This window comes from Suricata suricatta, chromosome 7 (genome assembly GCF_006229205.1).
Source record: "Suricata suricatta isolate VVHF042 chromosome 7, meerkat_22Aug2017_6uvM2_HiC, whole genome shotgun sequence".
Lineage (NCBI taxonomy): Eukaryota > Metazoa > Chordata > Mammalia > Carnivora > Herpestidae > Suricata > Suricata suricatta.
Genome location: NC_043706.1, coordinates 16,947,008 through 16,963,776, shown reverse-complemented (window position 1 = coordinate 16,963,776; position 16,769 = coordinate 16,947,008). Strand labels below are relative to the sequence as shown.

The 16,769-nt window shown below is 45.6% G+C and overlaps 1 long non-coding RNA gene across 1 annotated transcript; it reads right to left on the bottom strand.

Annotated features, from left to right (window-relative positions):
- Positions 1-4,397: 4,397 nt before the first annotated feature.
- On the bottom strand, positions 4,398-15,502 carry LOC115296843. The gene is made up of 2 exons (XR_003911089.1): positions 15,306-15,502; positions 4,398-5,112 (listed from the first exon to the last, which is right to left on the bottom strand). It is a non-coding gene; the product is annotated as an uncharacterized LOC115296843 (long non-coding RNA).
- Between the last annotated feature and the right edge of the window lie 1,267 nt (positions 15,503-16,769).

Below are 16,769 nucleotides of genomic sequence, written 5' to 3'. Positions count from 1 at the left end.
AAATAACACCTAGGGTTGCTTCTTGGGGTCTTTGCCACCGAAGTCACTTCCTGGGACAGACTTTCTGCCCCCCAGGAGCGGGGGTGGGCAAGAAGCTGTTACGTCAAGACAGAACATGGCGATAGGGCATCTGGTGTCTCTTCTGGGACCATTCTCATCAAGGCCCATTCTGAAGGCTTCACTCAGGCTGACGTACCAGAATCTGGTTGGAATCTACAGGCTGGAGGTGGCAGTGCGGGATGGCTCTCCCACTGTACCGTGTGGTTTGTTCGTGTTGAGACCTTGAATTCTTAAACTTTGGCTACCCTATCCAGGCAGGGAGTTGTCTAAGAGACGTAGAGATAAGGGGCACTCCAGGGCCTCCCCTGGAGAGCTGGGCCAGAGCACATATCAGCTCATCAACGTTGCAGAGCATGAAGTGACAAAGAAAAGGAACAGAATAATCAGGATTTGTCCTCGTGAACAGAGGCAGTGGTCAGACAAATGACTTGTACTGTGTCGTGGTAGGACAGTAGCATGGAGTGTGTAGGACACCATTCGAGGCTGGCAGACCGTCTACGTCAGTACGCAGACACTGGCTACGCTAGATCATTGATGGCACATCAGGACGTCACCCTGTCGTAGGGGACTGGGTTGAGGGGAGATCAGCAATTTCTCATAGGGTAGCTCTAGTGTGAGGCCCTGACATTAAGTTTCGAGTGCTGAGGCCTCCATTTCAAAGACGGTCATCTCAAATTAACACACTGCGCACCACTCAACTACATAAAGAACCAGGCCACCCCACCCTTGAATTTCCCTTTTAGAAAGTCCTGAGTGCCAAAGATAATGGACTGAGTGACCTTGCTTTTCCCTTCCCGTGCTTTGATTTCTGCTCTTGTTTTAAACTCTCCAATAAAGGATGAGCCTGAGAAACCCTGGGCACGCTGCTTTTGACCCCAGTAAAGCCAAACCCCGGTACTGGGAGTTCTGGGCTCTCTCTCTGTCTCTCTGTCCCCCACCACCTCACTCTGTGGTCCTGGGCATGCTCTGTACTCTCCAGGACCTGTGCATAATAATTTGTTCTTTTCAAAGTTCCTCGATGGCCGTTGCTGCGGTGCATCTTGTCATCATAACAGGAAACACGAGAGCCAGTCTGGCCATGACGCTGGCTCAGGTCAGGGCCATGACCACGGCGGCCGCCCCAGCAGTGTGGGTCCAGGTGAGGGCTGTGGGCACCGAGCTGACATCATCGGCACAGAAAGGCTGAGGCTGACCCCCAACAGTAGCCTCCAGAGAGCTTCCATCCGCAGCGAGAAATTTCAGCCCGGAGCAAAGCAAGAACACCAGGACGGTCCGGAAAATGAGAAAGAGGGGGAAAGGGAAATGGGAAGGGAAGAAACAGGTGGCTCAGAATCTGTGCTACTCACTTCATCTGAGTTTTGTCAGGGTTAGAAAATGGCTCAGAGCAGGAGAGTGGGTCAGACACTGCCTACTACACTCCTTAGACTTTGCATTTTAAAAATTTTACCATGCCTAGGGCCCCTGGGTGGCTGAGTTGGTTGGGCGTCAGACTTCAGCTCAGGTAGTGATCTCACAGTTCAGGGGTTCGAGCCTTACATCAGGCTCTGTGCTGACAGCTCAGAGCCTGGAGCCTGCTTCTGATTCTGTGTCTTCCCCTCTCTCTCTGCCCCTCTCCCACTTGCTGTCTCTCAAAAATAAATTAATGTAAAAATAATTTTAAAGTATTTACAAAAATAAAATAAAATCTTACCAGGCCGATTTAAAGGGTTCTGTGGAAGAACAGAATAGCATAAAGACCCACTCTGCCTCTCAGCTTACAGCAGTCAATTTTTATCAGCTTCCAGAAACTTCCTTTGTGAATAATCTCTTAATCACCTTAATTTTAGGAACTTGGAATAGGTAATGTAACTACAAAGGACTCACCCAAAACCAGAGACAGGACTTGGACACACACAAACTACTCCTACCCCCCCCCCCCCCCCCCCCCCCCCCCCCCCCCCCCCCCCCCCCCCCCCCCCCCCCCCCCCCCCCCCCCCCCCCCCCCCCCCCCCCCCGCCGCCCCCAGCCGCTTCTCCCCACTGGATATGGGCACTCACGGGTCCATTTGTTCTCCTACAAAGGGAAAAATAGATCTGTTTTGAGTTCCCAGTGTACCTGACTCGCTTACCTGACATAGGGATGTTTTGTTTTGTGCAATGCCTACAGCTGTACGCATTCCTTTCTGGGGTGAATGCTTTGTAGAGACAAACAGCCTATAAGCTGCGGGGAATAAACCTGGAGCTGACTTTTCTTTTTTTGGAGCTACATTCCTGCTGAGATAAATATACAGAAAGACAGACAGATGATAAAGGAGGAAGGACGCCCTGTCAGCATGGGGGCTCCAGAGAGAACAAAAGGGTTATCAAAAGGGTTATCGGGTGCAGAGGCTGGAAATGGACTCGAAAGCTCTCAGGACCCCGGGGAGACACTGGAGGCCTTCCTGGGGAACCACCTGCTCCCCCCTCCCCAAAATCTGATTGTCCCAAGAAATCCAGCCCCAGGTCAGCTTGACTGAAAGCCAAACTTGAGAATCCATGGGGAGTAATGCCAGAAGAGGGAGAGGAGAGAAGCCATTGCCTTCAAGTTCAAGTTTGGCTCTGAGCAGGGCTCGCTGGACCCGGACACAGGGTTTATGCTGAAGCTGCCTCAGTTAAACGCAGTGGAGCTGGGGGAGGCGGGACATACCTACCTTTTAAACAGAGAGGGCAATAGAGCTGCCAAGAAGTGTGTGTTTCTTTCTTTTTTTTTTTCTGTGTTTTTTAATTTATTTTTGAGAGACAGAGAGAGAAAGGGCAAGCAGGGGAGGGTCAGAGAGAGAGGGAGACACAGAATCTGAAGCAGGCTCCAGGCGCTGAGCTAGCTGTCAGCACAGAGCCTGATGTGGGGCTCAAACCCATGAATCGTAAGATCATGACCTGAGCCAAAGCCGGATGCTCAACCAACTGAGCCACACAGGTGCCCCAAGGAGTGTGTTTCTAACACAATATACGGTCGGTTGAGTTTTACATTTTTTAAAATGTTTTTGTTTTTTAATTAAAAAAATTTTTTTTAATAATAGTTTATTACCAAGTTGGTTTCCATATACCACCCAGTGCTCTTCCCCACATGTGCCCCTCCATGACCCTCACCCCCTTCACCTTCCCCCCTTCCTCTTCAGCCCTCAGTTTGTGCTCAGCATTCAAAAGTCTCTCATGATTTGCCTCAATCCCTCTCCCCAACTCTTTTCCCCACGTTTCCCCTTCCCATGGTCTCCTATTAGGCCATAGGGAACCCAGTGCTCATCCCAACAGTGTCCTCCCTTAATACGCATCCCCCACTTAGCCCATCCCCCACCCAACTTTTCTCCAGCGACCTTCAGTTAGTTCTCGGTATTTAAGAGTCTCTTATGGTTTGTCTCCTTCTCTTTCTTTTTTTAAATCTTATTTTCGCTTCCCGTACCTTATGGTCATCTGTTTTGTATCTTAAATTCCACATATGAGTGAAACCATATATTTGTCTCTTTCTGACTGATTTATTTTGCTTAGTGCAATGCACTCTAGTTCCATCCACATTGTTGTAAATGGCAAGATTTCATCCTTTTTGAATGCCGAACAATATTCCATTGTATGTATATGTTACATCTCCTTTATCTATTCATCTGTCCATGGACATTTGGGCTTAGGAAAGGAAAATTATAATAAAGTTTTCAGGTGCAACTTTACTGAACAGGTAAAAAAACCTGACAAATGAGCATTTCTGTTTCCTCTTTGGAAGAATCAGTCTCGCCAACAAACAAGTATTGGGTAGTGGTACACATATCACTGTCTGCATAATCAGATTTTATATTCCGCAGATATTTATATTTATTTAGAAAACAATATTAAGAATATCATTTTTTAATTATATACACATGCATATGTATATGCATATCCATATACAGAATGATACATGCTGTAATTTAATTTAACAATGTACCATCATTATCTATACAATGGAGTACTACATGGTAATGAGAAAGAATGAAATCTGGCCATTTGTAGCAAAGTGGGCGGACCTCAACGGTGTCATGCTAAGTGAAATAAGTCAGGCAGAGAAGGACAGATACCATATGTGTTCACTCATAAGTCTAACAGGAGAAACCTAACAGGGGACCATGGGAAGGGGAAGGGGGAAAAGGAGTTAGGGAGAGGGAGTGAGGCAAATCATGAGAGACCCTTTAATACTGAAAACAAACTGAGGGCTAAAAAAGGAGGGGGAAGGGGAAGGGGGGTGATGGTCATGGAGGGGGGCACTTGTGGGGAAGAGCACTGGGTGTTATATGGAAACCAACTTGAATATAAACTATAACTTAAAAAATGTACCATCAAGGAACTTTGATATGTCTTTCAAATCAGGTAGATATATATTCCCATATATATAAAATTTCTAGCTGCCCACATTGTCTTGTTTCTTCAGAAAGAACTTTCTAACGTGATCAGCTCGTACTTCTTGGTAACATGAACGGCAGAGACAACTCTCTGCCTTCTGACCCAGTTCTGCTGGTCAAGCTTGAAGGAACTTCATGCTGGCCTTTGGCCCAAGATGGCTATTGGGGGCAGAGGGAACTCCAGACCACGGGGGCCGGGGGGACTGACCCAGCAACGGGAGACTCCCTGTAAAGTGCTCTGGGTAAAGGAGGTTGGAGCAGGGGAGCATGGCGATGGTCCACGCATCTGCTTGCACACTCCGTTCAGTTCTGAACCCCAAGGCAGACCCCCAGTTTCTGGTTTCTTTGAAAGTATTTGGTGCACAAATAAGCAAATCGGGGATAAAGAACGTCCAGTCATTGTTCAAGGATTTTCTGGAATTTGGAGCATTGTGATTTTTGTTGTTTAGAAAGGCTTTGGTTGCCTGTTTATCATACAGCGCAGGCTCATGAATAACTTCCTGGGGGACTGGCCCACATTCTTGGTCCTGTTGGCGTCTCTTGCCCAGCAAGGCTCACTCAGGGCGTCTTCCCAACATCCTGTCTGAGAATGACCTTCTTTTCTCCACTTACTAAGCTCTGAGTCCTTATTGAAATGACCTCCTGTGCAGGAAGGCCCACTGTGGCGCCTGGCAAGAGAAAACAGTTTTGGTTTCTAGGAAGTTACACACACACACACACACACACACACACACACACACAAAGTTCTTGTTCAGAAAAGGCACAATGTTTATGTTCCTCCATAGGGCTGATACGGAAAACTAGCTGACATTCCAGAACGGAGGTGAAGACAGGTGCAGGGCACGAAGCTGGGAGGCAGAACACAACAAGTCTCGTGTCCCCAGGCACGGCTGCCTTAGTGACCCCACCATGAGGATGCTGGTGCTTAGACAAAGCCAAGGCCATGCGACTGTGTATCTGTGGGCACACTCAGGCTTAAATACTACTCAGTGGAAAGCCTGCAAAGTCTAAGCATTTCAGAAAAAGACAACCATGGAATTTATCTTAACATCTAGGCAGAATTTTGCACTTGCCCAATATGTTCTAAAGCTACCAAGCTTTTTTGACTTTTCCAAGTGAGGCCAGTGAGACTGAGGGGAGCCCCAAAGAAAGGGACAGGTATGTTCTTTAAATTCATTCCGGGTCTTTTTTAAATTAATTAATTAGTTAATTAATTTACTTATTTATTTTTGAGAGACAGAGACAGCACGAACAAGGGAGGGTCAGAGAGAGAGGGAGATACAGAATCTGAAGCAGGTTCCAGGCTCTGAGCTAGCCATCAGCACAGAGCCTGACGCAGGGCTCAAACCCACGAACCATGAGATCATGACCTGAGCTGAAGCTGGACACTTAACCGTCTGAGCCACCCAGTTGCCCCTCATTCTGGGTCTTAAATGAGACCTGCTAGAACATGAAAAAAAAAATACTAGGACTCTGATGACCAAAGGGTTGTGCCTTGCCTTTTGGGTCATCTGTTAGTTGTTATGCAGAACTATGACGCCCACTTCAGGTGTTCAATGTGCCTCATCCCCTCTCTGGACTGGTGATGAGGGCTGGTGTCATAAGCGGTAACCTGCTGGCCCGGGTCCAGGTCCCGCTCTCAGAAGGGCCCCACACCTTCTGTTTTTACACTGCTGTCACCATCTTGAAATTCTTTTTTTCCCCAGTCTTTAAATTTTTTAAATGTTTTTTAAATTTATTTTTGAGAGACAGAGAGAGACAGTGTGAGAAGAGAAGGGTCAGAGAGAGAGGGAGATACAGACTCTGAAGATAGGCTCCAGGCTCTGAGCTGTCAGCACAGAGCCTGACACAGGACTCGAACCCACGAATGGAGAGATCATGACCTGAGCTGAAGTCGGATGCTAAACTGACTGAGCCACCCAGGTGCCCCTCCCAGTCTTTAATTTTGTCATTTATTTTTTATTTGAGAGAGAGAGAGATAGCATGCAAGTTGGGGAGAGGGGAAGAAGGGGAGAAAGAGAGAGAGAGAGAGAGAGAGAGAGAGAGAGTTAGAGAGAGAGAGAGAGAGAATCTTAAGCAGGCTTAAGCAGAATCTTAAGCACAGACACCAACACAAGGCTCTGTCCGGGACCCTGGGACCATGACCCAAGCTGAAATCAAGAATTGGCTGCCCAACTGACTGAGCCACCCAGGTGCCCCACCATCTTGAAATTCGTAATAAAGTTGTCTTTGAACTTGTGTTTTGTAAATGAAGTCATCGGATAGCAGAGCATGCATGTGAGCTGAGTAGTTACGTGCAGTATGGATGCCCATGGGTTCTAGTTCTTACTGCCCATTTATTTGTGCCATTTGAGATGAGCACGGAATGCCACAGGATTCCTGATGTGCCGGAGTCCGGGGAAGACTCAAAGCAAATACGAGGTAAGCGTGCCTGTGACTAAGTTGGGGGCAGAAAAGGAGGAGGGTCACTGACTGTCCCAAGTGGGCACAGAGCTTATTCAATGCAGGAAGAAGGCAGTGGTTTTCTAAGAAACACAGATGAGCACGGAGCCATGTCATGTCCTTTCTTACTGTTGTTTCTTCCCTGTATTAGACAAACACTCGGCTAAAAAAGACAGAGCAAATGATACTTGTTTTTCTTTTCACTTCTTTCTTACTCACCAGTAAGCCAGCAGTCTGGACTGTTGGTATAATGTGTGTATGTCATGAAAAGAAATAGAAACAGTTGAGTTAATTTTTGTAGCATTTCCACTCTTTGGAGAACAAAATGAGCTACAAAATATGAATTATGTAATTCTGGTGATTCTGCATATGAATGACACGCTCTTGTATTTGCATTGAAAACTGGCACCAGACATGTAGAGAAGAATGGTGAAGTTCAGGCTAATAATGAAAAGTTTTTATTTCTCTTTATTAGGGTGATATTAAATAACAAGTAATGAAAACACCGTGGCAAGTTGAGAGGTTGCAGAAGAAAAGGAAAAGTTCTATATTATAGTACCTTTAACCACATCTGCCTCCTGTCTTTTAAACAGTTTTCATTTTGTGGCGTCTGGGTAGCTCGGTAGTTAAGCCATGGTTCATGAGATCGAGCCCCATGTTGGGCTCTGTGCTGAGGGCTCGGAGCCTGCTTAGGATTCTCTCTCTCTCTCTCTCTCTCTCTCTCTCTCTCTCTCTCTCTCTCCTCAAATAAATAAATAAACACTAATTTATTTTTCATTTGGCCCTGGACCCCACAAAGTAGGTCACTGGTGATAAATATAAAAGTCTACAGGAATACCTAACATGGATGTTAGACTCAACCCTGATCATAGTGTTCACATCTCGTTTAGTTAGGATTTAATTTTAGGGATTGCCTTTTTTAGAATCCCCCAGAAGGACACCTTTAGATAAATATTTGACTGGAAGTGATGTCTTTGGAAGATGATCCCTGAAAACATCAATAGGGAAGTGTAGGGGGGTGGAGAGAGGGAGATGGAAAGAGGGAGACAGAGAGAGAGAGAGAGAGAGAGAGAAAGGAAGCCAATTAACAGTGTGCTATCAAACTAGGTACCCCTGTGGGGAACTGAGCTCGATCCTGCTGGGAACCCCATGGTATCCCACAGTTACCCCAAATGAAGACCAAGGAAGCTGGGGTATTTATCTTTCAACTTTCCATCTGTCCTTAGAGGAAGGCTATTCTTGGGAGCAGTAATTATCTATAATTTCTAGCTTGTTCAGCTCATGGCTTCCATGGCAGAGAGTTGCAGGAACGGGAAGGGTACCAAGAGCCTCTACGCCATTCTTCAAGCAATAGAAGATTCTATACAGATCGGAGTTGCCTGTTAAAATGACTAGTGAGACCGCTGCAGGAAAAAGGCATAAAATGATGATGAATCTTTGCTCTGCCTGGATAGGGCTTCAGAAAAACATGATCATAAGCGCCCTTATAGATAGGGGTCTTAGACGATGGCACTATGTCTGTTTCTGTGAAGAATGTGAGACGAAGCTTTTGGGACAGTAGAGGAATACAGACGATCCTAATGGAGGCTGACAAGTTCATGTGCAGACAGCACGGATTTGCTAAGGAGAGCCCACAGTCCATCAGGAGGCCTGGGAAGAGAATCTTATATTCGTGCCACTCGCCAAAGGCCAGTGTCAGACCTTACGAGGAATATAGTCTTTGATAACTTTGGCCTTGCTGGTGGTCTCCTAATGCCCCAGCTATCCAAAGGCTGCCACATACTGGCCACCCCCCTGCAAAACTCCACTGGGGCATAAGTGACTGATACCAGCTCAATGCATGGCCACCTCCAAGTTGCATTTACTTTTTACCTCCCCCCCACCCCGAATTTCATTATGTTTGATTTCATGATATTTAAAAAATTTCATTGTATTTGAATGGTCTTCTCTTAATTTTATTTCTTCACTTGCATGAGAAGCTCATTCCTGGGCAAGTTCTGCATCGTCTTCTCCTACTCTCACGGTGCTTAGCCTAGCTGGACGCAGAATAAGGGAGCAAGAATTTCTTGCCCATTAACCATCTCTCCCAGGGCCACAGAGGGATCACTCGAAGGAGCTGCTGACAGGTGGGACAGTCGCGGCAGGTGCCACAGCTTCTGAACTACGGGCCCAAACTCCATCAGGACGCACGCTGTCTGAGGCTGCGCCGGGCACCCGGGCTTCTGAGAGGTTTGCTGGAGTGGGGGGAATACAGAAGGGGTAGGGCCGCTCCCAGGAGAGTCCATATTGCCTGCAGTGATGGGAGTTGAGGGGAGTTGAGGGGCTTGGCGTGGGCTGCCATGGCACCGTGGGCCCTGGTACCTGAGCCGGCTGCGGAGGGTGAGGCGGTGGCATCTGGAGGCGCATCAGAGGCTCGGGAAGGGGGGGTGATGGGGCACCGCGCCCGGGTGCCCTGCTGTTCCAGGCAGCGCCGGGCCAGGTCCTCCCGAGTGCTGACGTCATGCCGTCTGCCCAGTTACCTCGAGCTGCGTCGGCTGTTCACGTGCAAGTTCTGGCCTGCAGTCAGCACCTTCAGTCTGTCCTTCCGAAGCCTCTTCTCTCTGTCCACGCGTTTCTGGCTCCTCAAGATGTCGAAGCTGGATGCCTGCTTTCTTCAGTTGTGTCTCAAACAGGAAAGCCACCAGGGACTCGACCTTTCTGTGCTCCACGCAGCCAGTGGTTTGGTTTGGTTGCAGCTGAGGCACGAGCAGTTGCTGTGGTCGTGGCTCAGAAATGCCACTTTCTACTTCCTTTTCCCGAGATCCCTTTCTAGCGAGTTCCTTGTGCGCTTTGTTCTTTCTTCTGATTCAGTATCCTCCTTGACTTCACTTTCTTGCTCTTTCTCACTATTTTTTTTTCCCATTTTTCTCTATCTTGTGCCTTCTCATTTTCATCTGCTTCATTTTCCCCTTTGTTGTCTGCCTTTTCAGGCATCAGTGTCTGCTTCCACTCCCCCCGCCCCAGCTTCTCTGGCTCAGTGGGTCCCACGTCCACCATACAGGTGCCCTCCAGGCCTGGGGCACTAATGGGGGGGTTTGCAGACACATCAGCAGTGAGGAACTTACCTGACGGCAGGAAATCGCTTATACAGAGTCAACAGGAACTACGCATGGATGGCCAGGTATACACCAAATCCCCATGATCTGCTTTTCGTAAATGCAAAGGAACACTTGTAAAATGCAATGTTGATAAAATGATAGCGGTTCAGCCAATGCCATTGAGAGGAGGAATCCATCTTTTTCTGAATCCATTTGGTTTTAAAAGTTTATATTCAGTAAACAAAGCGTGAGAGTACACGTGCATGCGCTCCCCTGAGCTTCGTTTGACATTTTAAAAAGACCAGACAACTTTTCACTTTTGTTTAAATGTTTGTTTATTTTGAGAGGGAGAGAGAGAGAGACAAAGTGCGAGTGGGGGAGGGCTAGAGAGAGAGAGGGAGACACAGAATCTGAAGCAGGCTCCAGGCTCTGAGCTGTCAGCACAGAGACTGAGGTGGAACATGAACCCATGAACCGTGAGATCATGGCCTGAGCCGGAGTTGGACTCTCAACCGTCTGAGCCACCCAGGCACCTCTACTTTTTGCTTTTTTTATTCACTTTTCGCCGTTGCATTCTGCTGGGCCAGGGATTTGATTTTTACCATACATACAAGCTGACAAATTAGTTCGTTAGTGTTTCCTGGATGCCATCAGAAGCTATGAGACTCTTGGGTCAGAGAAAAAAGACCCTATCCTCCATGGTGTAACAAGCCACATATGCCACCTCTCACCAAGGAAACCAATGTGGCCCAAATGGGTTCACTCAGTGGGTTTGCATTTTAAGTGTCACTGAGCATAGGGGATCCACTACAAACAGTAAGCTAACTTGTCCCTTGGTCAGGAGGAAGCGTTGCCTCATTTCTCAAGGGGAACAACTGCAAAAACAATCCTGAACAATGGCCTGGGTAAAGAGTAGCAGGGTCGTGCAGGAGTGGCACACCAAGTAAGAGGTGGAGGAATATTAAACCTCCCGTTCAGAATGCATTCCTTAAATTTAAAAAGAAAAAGCTATGAGCATATGGAGGGAAAACACGATATTTAGTTTAAAATAAAAAAGATGAAGGTTGTCTGGGTGGTTGGCTTAGTTAGTTAAGCATCCGACCTTGGCTCAGGTCATGATCTTACAGCCCATGAGTTCGAGCCCTGCGTCAGGCTCTGTGCTGACAGCTCAGAGCCTGGAGCCTGCTTCAGATTCTGTGTCTTCCTCTCTCTCTGCCCCTCCCCCACTAACACTCTGTCTCTCTCCCTCAATAATAAATAAACATTAAACAAAAAAGACATGAGTTACCTAGTTAGATATGAAAATCCCATGTCTGAGATACAATTACACTGGATGGCCTTAATAGCAGATTAGACATGGTGAAGGAAAATATTAGTGAATTTAGGGACTCAGCAGTAGACAAATCAAAATGGACTATGCAGAGGAGGGGCACCCGGGGAAGCTCAGTTGGTAAGCATCTGCCTGTTGATTTCTGCTTGAGTCATGATGTCACGGTTCATGAGTTCAACTCTCTCTGCATCAGGCTCTGTGCTGAGAGAACAGAGCATGCTTGGGATTCCCTCTCTCTCTCTCTCTCTCTCTCTCTGCCCCTCCTGGCTAACACATTCACTCTCTCTCTACACATTAATAGATAAACTTTAAAAAAAGAAAAAAAAATGGAATACACAGAGGAAAAGAAGATTAACAAATATCAACAGAAAATCAGTGGGCTCTGGGACAACCACTAATAGCTTCATGTGTGGAACTGAAGTTGAAAGGGAATAAAAAATGACTGAAGAATTTATACAAATTGTAGAAAACTGTAAACTCACAGAGCCAAGAACCTCAACGGAAATCAAGCAGAGAAAAAAAAACATTCTAAGGCACATCATAATCAAACTCCGCTGGTGGTAGGGATGGAGTCCATGAAAATTTTAAATTTTAGATTAATTTAAAAAATCATGGTAAGGAGAAAATCTTAGAATTAACCCAAGGCAAAATATACACATTATATACAGAAGAACAAAGATAAGGATTTTAGAAGACTTCTTTTTGGAAACAATGTAAGTTAGAAGATGATAGAGCCTCATGTTAAAGTACTCAAGGAACAAACAAGCCAAAAAACCAAATGGCTGTTGACCTAGAATTCTTTACCAGCACAAATAACCTTCAAAAACAAAGGTAAAATAGAGGCTGTGTCAGACATATAAAGTTGAAAGAATTAATCACTGGTAGACCTGCACCATAAGACATGTTAAAGGAAATCCTGGGCAAAGAAGCCAGATGAAAAACTGAGTCTATGCAAGGGAATGAAGGACGCCAGGAATTATGTCTGTTCATTTCACCCATGAAATCAGTTTCTTCCAATACCTCCTCTCCAGATTTTAGTCTCCATGTAGAGCAGAAATGCCCTGGAAAGCACCTAGTTCTCAGCACTGTGATGTGAACAAGAAATAGGTTTTATCTGTGATACAGGTCCGAAAGAAGAAAAATCAGAGAGAAAGTGGTAGATCTTGGAGGGAAGCATGGCTGAGGAAGAAAGATCCCAAAGAAGAATAGCCCTTCTTTGTGGCCAGGGACAGAGGACTAAAACTCCTGTGTGTTTGCCCCTGGGAGATGCTGGTAGACCTTTCCCTTACCAAGATGATAAATAATAGAAGGAAGTGGTGGTGAATCAGAAGAAATTAGCGATATACAGTTTAGAGCTGAGTTAAAAACCCATGTATGTGGTGACTGTTAGAATAACACTGCCACCACTCCCCCCACCTCATGACCTTCCTAGCGACCTTGGGAAACAAGGCAGACCTACTGATAACACTGTTTTATATATTATTAGGAAAATATGACCCAGGAAATATTGGATCATTCATATATATGCTTGATGTTAGACATGAGTTCAGTTCTTAAACCCAGTGAGGGGTTTTGGCTATTGATCTGATAATTGACTCTCAGATGCTGTTTAGGTATTCATATTCTCAGAAAGTGACTCTCAAGATCGTGTCCGTGCACTGCGGATGGCTTTGACTTTGAAGGGCATTTTGGAATGCTACATTTCATATGTGGCATGGGCTTTGTTCACAATGGTGTCAGCCATTGTCTGCTAGCAGTGGAGCCAACATGGGGGTCAGAAGATAGAATTCGGGCTCTGGCTCAGCCACAGACTGGCTGGATGAACTTGGGGACTTTATTCCTCTTGGTCCTGGGTTTCTCCTTTATGAATAGAAGAGAGTGTGCCTGATGATTTCTGAAATTTGTTAAAAAATTTGATGCTGTGAATCAGAATCGCTGAATGGCTCTGAGAGACTGGTAAGAAGCCCAGAGGCATATGGAGGCAAAGATTTGTCCCCTGTTATCTCAGCAAGAAGGGAATCCTCCACCACCGGAAATGCCTCTTAGGGCTAGAATTGCGTGGCGCGGACATGATGAGGCAACCAAGTCCTTATTAATGTCACAATTACAGTGACAAGTCTACTGGGGGCCTAAAGGAACCTGATTTGTACTCCAAGTACTTACAAGTAGAAATCCTTCATGCACTCTCTGGCTTCAGAACAGAGAGTCCTAGAACAAAGCCTGTTTTGATCTTTTGTCTTGGCGCGGGGTGAGACCATATCTCCAGCATAAACTACGCTGCTTGCATTGTTTGCATGCCCACAGTAAAATAGGAAAACACAACCAAGTGGTTTGGTTAGTTTTGGCATGCACAACTCAGGGTGGGAAATTCCCTCCGATTCTGGCTGATCACCCAGTATTTAATTTTTAAAATAAGTGTGTCAGTTTCAAAATACCAAAAGTTCTTGTTGGAGGGTATTCACAAAGAATTGGACATCCTGATATTTGGAACAAACATTCCAGTTCGTTGGCATCACAGCACTTACTGTAATATCAGCGATAAGAGGAGTGACCACACTGCAGAGTAGGTTCGTGGGGACTCCTGGGGGAAGCCTTTCCATTTATGGTGAAGAAGTGGGGAGCTGATGTGTGAATGTGGATAGTTTGTGCCTGGGGTAGCACCTCCAAGGTGTTCCAGTGTTGAAACCAGCAAGCCTTAAGGTACTGCCTTTAGCCTCTGGGCTCCAGGTCCTTGCCCATCAGTTATCCAATTTCGTTTTTAAGTCCAGTGTCTGATCTTGGGCAGACCTTGTTCCAGCTTTGGGAAGTTTCTGACTTGCTGGTTTGAAGTCCACCTACTTGTGGGGCCTCTGTGTTCTGGTTCCTAAGCTAGAACCTAGGACTTGATTCTTGCCTGACAATGGTTGGGTCCCTGGCAACCCCGACTTGGTCCACAGACCAGCAGCATTAGCATCTTCAGGGAGCTGGCTAAAAATGCAGCATCTCAGCCTCACGCTGGATGTACCACGTCAGAACCTGCATTTTAATAGGCACTCTGGGGGGATTCATTTGCATATATTTCAGTTTTCAAAGCCCTGTGCTAGAATACTTTAAATAGAGGCAGACCATCCTGCACATCTATGAGACAGATGAGCCATTCACTGGTCCAGGATAGTTTGGTTGTAAGAAGACTTAACTCAGGAAGCTTGATGAGCACAATCAGAACTTCACCTAGATATAGATATACATATAGGTAGATATAGATATAGATAGATATAGATGATGTAGATAGACATCTCCTACGTATATACACACACATACATAAGAAAGGCATTCATGATTGTTTTTCCATATGCTTTCTGAAATAGCACAATTAAAAAATACTAGATAACGTCTGCTAAAAGTCTTTCTGATAGCAGCTCTGTCGGAAAAGTATTTTGCTAAAAGCAGAATAGCAAGGAACCTTCTGTACAATCAGACGACATAAACCAAATGGGAATCCAGGGGGTCAGCCAGATGGCCAGCAACCTCTGCTTTCCTCTCTGCTTTCTTCAGGTTTCTCTGCCAACTCGAGAGCACACGTAGGACAGTCTTAAATGACCCAGGTCCTTCTGGAGTTCACAAATGTGGCTCGCACGCTGTGGGCGGGGCCGGCTGAGACCTGGAGGCCATGGAACGGCTCCAGGAGGAGCTGCTGAGAGGAGAGGGTTGTTTCTGAGCAAGTAGTTCAGTTGCCCTCCAACAGCCTTAGGGTGCTCTACGCTGGACCTTTCATTCCTTCTTGAAAGATGAGGCCATAATTCAGTTGAAGTCATCATTTTCCAGTTCCTCTCTAATATTTATTTGAAAAGCCCTTTACTTGGCTTCCTTGATTCACTTAAATGTCATCACTTCAAAACTTTCTAAAAGTAAAACACACACACACACACACACACACACACACACACAAACACACACTCCTATATATAGACACAACACCTAAGTTCAACACACTGATGGCTTACAGCTTTTTTTTTACACACTAAACACCTACCTGCTTGCTTTCTTCCTTTGATATTCCCTGATTTAAATTGTGGTCCTGGAAGCTTTGGGGTCCCATTGGTGACCTGTACTTTCCTGCATTGAAGAAATCTCAACTGAGGAGTGACATCGTCATAAGCCAAGGAGACTGGATCCTTTCCTGTCACATAAGGGGTTTGGAGAGAGAGCATTGCCCCTCCCCGCTTTGTGGGACCCATGTCTCATTGTTTGTCTATGTACAGAATTCTGATGCTGATGTCATAAATTACCACCAGTTTAGTGGCTTGCAACAATGTGTTATCTCCTGATTCTGAAGGTCAAAAGCCTAAAAATCTGTCTCACTAGGCTAGAGTCAAAGTATCACAGGGATGGATCCTCATAGAGGTGCTAGTGGAGAACCATTACCTGCCTCTTTCAACTTCTAGAGGCTTCCAGCCTCCCTGAGCTCACAGCTGCACCCGCTGACCTCTGCTTCATCATCACATCTCTCGGATACAGACCCTCCTGTATCCCTCTCAGGAAGACCCTGCTGATTACATTGGGCCTCACCAGATAATTTAAGATAATCTTAAATTAAGATAATCTACCCAACTAATGATCCTTAACTTGATCATATCTGCAAAGTCCATTAGGCCATATAAGCCAAAATAGGGATTAGGATAGGACATCTTTAAGGGGTCATTCATGATTCTATATACTACAGCCTGAAAGGCAAAACTACTGCAGTTGCGACCCATTGACATCTTTGACCAGATAAAGTGGAATTTTACTTATCATCTATAGTCTGAGCTACGTGGAATCATACCACATAACAATTCCCAGATACCTCAGATGTGGAGGTAGGACCACACTTTTGATAGACGTTAGAGATGTGTTTTTACCGGAATGGACTAAATCTGAAAAAATGAGAATGTCTAAAAAAAAATGTGGAGGCTCAGAAGAACTTAATTATCATTATCACATCTATTGTTTACTGAACTTTTAATATGATCCAGGCACAGTGCTAGGTGCTCAACAAGCATTATGTCATTTAATCTGCACAAAGAGCTAGGAACACAGGCATTGTTGTTTGTGTTTTAAAAGTGAGAGAAGTCAGTTGTACAAGTATTATGGGATATTTGTACAGCTTCCATCCTAAGTAGGTGCCCAGGGGCCACTACTTGTCAGTAGAGATAATGTTTCTGAATGTGGTTTTTAATGACTAGAGTTATCTTCCCTCACGAAAGTATATTTATAGACTTCCAAGAAACTTTGCTGTTAGTAAACTTGGCCTAACCCTAGAGCATCAGCAGAATGAGTCCAACCGTCATGAGACAGAACAGGGCTTATTTTGCTTACTGGTGTGTTACTCATTACTTTGGCCAACAGCCTGTTGAGTCTGCTTGACTTTGATCAGAACAGAAACTGTAGAGCATCCCACTGGTTAGGATTCAAGAGTCTGTTTTAGAATACATTCATATTTTATTAGTATTTATTG